Raw genomic sequence first — 5,334 nt, 5'->3', positions numbered from 1 at the left:
TACAATGAGGATCACGTGCTTATGATTGCTTGCAGCCGGCCCCGCATTATCCAATTTATAATTCACCAATCAGACGATTTCTAAGCCACTATAAACACCCTAAGGTCCATGTCACAGCCATCTTCATTTTGAAGTATCCCCCCTTCCACCCCTACTCCTTTCCTAGATGGGTGGTGCGGTGGCCCAGTGGTTACCACTGTTGCCTCACAGCAAGAAGGTCACTAGTTCTAGTCCTTACCAAGCCAGCCAATGTTTCTGTGCGAAGTTTACTTGTTCTCCCCGTGCTCACATGGGTTTTCCTGGTTTCCTCCCACCGTCCAAATACATGTAACTTAAGTTAATTGACTAATCCAAATATGTTCATTAGCTACTACAACAGGCGAGTTCTCGAGATCTACCTGAGCTCAAACTCCCCTCTCGCCTTGCAAACGGGAGGGATCCCCGGACTCGAGGATCTTATGAGCTCAGGTCTTTCTCCTGGCACAGCATGTCAAACAAGCTTTATAATCAATCATCAGCTATGTGTGAACTCTTGAAAGTAGTAATTTCATGAAAAAAAAAATATATAATGTGCATTGAGTTTGTGAAATGGTTCATTTGTGGTCCTGTCATGAATAAACTGGGCATACTGAGTGCTGTGATGCTAAACAAACTAAACATGTAAAATAAAATAATAAAACAAAATACAGTGACACTAAAATATACTTGTTTGAAAAAAATCCAAATCAATAAACAAATATTTAATTTACAAATGTGAAATTAACTTTTTTGACAAAATTTTGTTCTAATAAAATGTGCATACTGAATTATTGTGCTGCTAAAAAATACTAATAAATCTGGATTGCTTTTGAAAACACTGTCGGTTGGGTTAGGGGAAGTGGGTGGGTGGGTCAATCTGTGATTTTAAAAAACACTGTTGGTTGGGTTTAGGGAAGGAGGTGGTTAGGGGCATCAGTCGGTAGATCAGTCAGTAAGTCAACCGACAGTGGCCTCTGGTGGATTTACGCAAGAAAAGCAGGCATGAATGGCACTCGCGAGAATAATTTGGGATCTCAAAAACCATACACAGCGGCCTTTGGTGGACTCGCAAAAACAAAAACTGCAAAAAATAAAATTAGCTCCTAGGATGTATTTGGCACTCTACAGAAATGTATATAGGGGTACGTAATCAGAATGATCCTGGGTTGAATAAATCTACACATGAAAAAAAGAGAGTGTTAATAAAACTTTGCAAGAGTTAATTTCAACACTACCCACATGTCTATATAATTCTCATTGGCCAGAGTTCTCATTGTTTTACTCTACCTAAGTGTTGATTGTTTTACTCAGTATTAAGACGCAACTCTGTTCATTGTAGTTCTTTTTAAGAGTGAATCACACTAATACAGAGTTAACAAAGTCAGATTTACCATTCTGCTCTGTCTAATAAAGTTTCCCCAAACATAAAATCATTAACACTGTATATATTTTTCATTTTTACAAAAGTACAATTACAAATTCTCTGCATTTTATTTGGCATACAGCAAAACATCCAGTGTTGAATTTACAGTGTTCCCTAATCCAGAGTCGACTGGTGTTGATTATAGTGTTCATTTAAATATTTTAACACTTAAAGAGTCAAATATGTCCAAAATATAGTTGTTTTCCAGCGCTCAGCTAATGAACATTCATGAAGAATTATCATAGTTTCACACCGTACACTTCATTATTTCCTGGGGAAGCAATAATTAGGGGTGTGGCGAAAAAAAAAAAAACTCTGTGTATGTTGTACGTTTGCTGAGTAAGGACGCAAATTTGAGATATGAAAGAAAAAAAATAATAATTGGGATCATTATGCTAACACAATATGTCAACATATACAAAAATAAATATGGTGACAGTTCTCAGAAAGCATGAGTAGGCCCGCACGGAAATTGCGCACACAGAAATCCTCAGATTTTTTAGCCCATCATTGAGTCTATTTATTTTCTTGTGTAAATGTGTGTACATTTATAGTAATTCAGTTTTTAAATTAATTTCAGCAATATTAATGACTAATATGAAAAATTTGATATGATTTATTTACAATACAGTTCGTAAAGTAATATTTTAGCAGATAAATTATATAAGAGACTTTACCAAATAAGTGGATCTAATTGGATTTGCATTGGAAACATTAAATAAAAGTTAAAAATGTGTTATATTTTATTTCGTATATTAAGTTTTTAGTTATGAGACTCCTAAAATCATTACACATAAATAGCAAAAAATCTCCGCAGATTCTGTCTGACCCTAAGCATGAGTGACTGCATTTTATGAGGGAAAAAAGCTACAAATTATAATACTTTGTATCTTACTAGCAATACTGCAATACAGTATTACGAGGGTTACTATTTTAGTAATTAAAGGCCTCTTTGAAGTATAGTTTCTGGAGGTCTGCTACTGTGATGGTTTGGCTTGCGATATACAGCAGTGTGTGTTATTGTGCTAGTAAATGGAGCTCCTTCTGTTTAAATCATTCATTCCCATCATGTCACTCTGCTGAAGGGCTCAGCTCCACCACACGATGATGGAATCAATTAAAAACATCATTCATCAAGGTGCTGCTCTGTTTGAAGTCCAGCACACACACACACACACACACACACACACACGCACACACACACACACACACACACACACTGGTATGGATCAGTTCTTTACCTCCAGCATGACCAGAAAATCTCTTTGTTGCTGTCATGAATCGGCAGGCCTTTTGAGAATATGATGTGCTTAAAATGTGCGTCTTTTCATCATGCACAGTCAGTGGGCTCACAATGGGCGTCATGAAAAAAGCACTATAGAACTCACATACAGTAATTTGTATTTTGCCTATAAGCGGATTATCGCCTGTCTCCAGGTTTTGCTGATATTTAGGATTAAGGCCAGCATGTTGGGTGGGAAGTTGCAGACACGACACTCTTAATATGAAGGAACAGAATGAGTTTGGAGAAACTGTCTCCATTAACTTCAATTCATTTTAAAGGAGAGCGCAGGGGTGATTCTAGGACTTTTTATTTCCGTAAAGAAGGCTTAGTCCCTGAGTAACATTTGAATGAACCGCCAATCACTCTGGCATATGTTTTACGCAGCGGATGCCCTTTCAGCTGCAACCCATTACTGGGAAACACCCATACACTCTAATTCACACACATACACTACGGACAATTTAGTTTACCCAATTCACCTATAGCGCATGTATTTGGACTTGTGGGGGAAACCGAAGCACCCGGAGGCAACCCACGAGAACACGGCGAGAACATGCAAACTCCACACAGAAATGCCAACTGATCCATCCGAGGCTCAAAACAGCAACCTTCTTAGTGTGAGGCGACATTGATACCCACTTTGCCATTGCGCCGCTACGGCCAGTTTAGTTTACTGAATTTATCTACACTGCATGTGTAATAGAGTAAAGAAGTGTTAAATTTTTGCCTATATTGGGACAGCACCATCTACAGTGTGCATTGTTTAATAAGCGTGTGGAGTAGAGACCGCCCCCAGCAGAGTTAATGAAGCACTGCTGTGGATAAGTTGCACGTTTCTCTTGGTTGGAAAATGATTATCTATAACCCAAAGGGCCAATCCCAATTCTTCCCCTTAGCCCGTCCCCTTACCCATACCCCTTGTTTTGTGCATTCCCGTGAAGGGGTAGGGGTGTCCCAGTTCTCTTTTGCTTGAAGGTGTAGGGCTAAGGGCAAGGGGTATACACCCCTTCAAATGAAGATTTTTTAGGAACACACTCAGGTAAGGAAATTTCCCAGAATACACCAGCCACAGCTGCACCCGGAAGTAAGGAGATCCACAAATTTGTATTTTTTGTCATTATTAAGAAATTTTACAACAAACAAGCATATGTTTTAATATATTCATAACTGTGTTCGTGTTTTACCATCATGCTTTAAAAAAAACGCTAAAATAAAAGCGTTATAATCCGATATAATCCTATAAAACAACATTCTGACACTCAATGACACTCGAATACCCTGTCAGAAAAGTCTAGTGGCTGGAAATGAGCTTTTTACAGTGTTTGCTATAATGTTGTTTTTGGTGTGTTTACATCAATGATGTAAACAGTGTAAATTCACAGTACAGTTATGATCTTATTGGCACATCAGATCATTATGATAACATAATATATACCTTCAGTGATTTCCTAAAGATAAATACCAAAAAATAACACAACTGGAGTAACTACAGCAGTCGCGATCGTCTGATCTCATATGAAGCAAGAGATCGCGATGACATATGATGATGTGTGCAGGTGCTGTAGTGCTGTCCCAATTCTTAGGGGTAAATTTTGAAGCCCTTCCCCTTCACCCTCGGTTTTAAGGGCCAAGGGGAAGGGGTACTAAAAATAGAATTGGGATTGGGCCAAAGTAGCCACAACTGAACCAGCTAATCAAGCTCTTTCTAGGTCAGTAGTGCCCAACCCTGTTCCAGGAGCTCTACCTTCCTGCAGGCTTTAGCTACAACCTTGATCAAACACAGCTGTCTTTGATTACCAAGTGCGCCTTCAGATTCTATTCAGTTGGTCTAGTGGTGTTTGATTAGAGTTGGAGCTAAACTCTGCAGAAAGTTAGATCTCCAGAAACAGGGTTGAGCACTCCTGCTCTAGGTATATTAGAAACTATACAAGCTGGTATGTTGAAGGAAGTTGGAGCTAAACCAGGAATGGGCAAACTCGATCCTCGAGGGCCGGTGTCCCTGCAGAGTTTTGCTCCAACACTAATCAAACACACCTGAACACCCTAATTAGTGTCTTCAAGATCACTAGAAAGCTACAAGCAGGTGTGTTTGATTAGGGTTGGTGCAAAACTATGCATGGACACCGGCCCTCCAGGATTGAGTTTGCCCATCCCTGAGCTAAACTCTGCAAGACACCGGCCCTCCAGGACTCGAGTTTTGCTTTGATTACCAAATAAAGTGGATCTAATTGGATTTGCATTGTAAACATTAAATACAAGTTAAAAAGGCATTACTTTTTATTTCATATATTAAGGTTTTAGTTATGATACTCCCAAAATCATTCCGCATAAATCCGCAGGTTTTTAACAAAATTCTGCATAGAAATAGCAAAAAAATGTCGCCAGATTTCGTCTGGCCCAACCCATTTGTCAACAAACAAGGTGAATCCACCATGGCTGTGCAAGAAGATTAACTGATGGAGATCCCAAATGATCTCAAATTTAGGGGCCATTCGCATATCACGTCTTTTCTAGAGTTCGCACAAGTTCGTAGTTTCCAATGACATGCTCAAGCCTTTCAGACCAGACGTACCCAGTTGAATGAATGCTGGGAGTGCACTGTGAGTCA

Source organism: Danio aesculapii, chromosome 20 (genome assembly GCF_903798145.1).
Source record: "Danio aesculapii chromosome 20, fDanAes4.1, whole genome shotgun sequence".
Taxonomy (NCBI): domain Eukaryota; kingdom Metazoa; phylum Chordata; class Actinopteri; order Cypriniformes; family Danionidae; genus Danio; species Danio aesculapii.
This window is presented reverse-complemented; position numbering follows the sequence as displayed.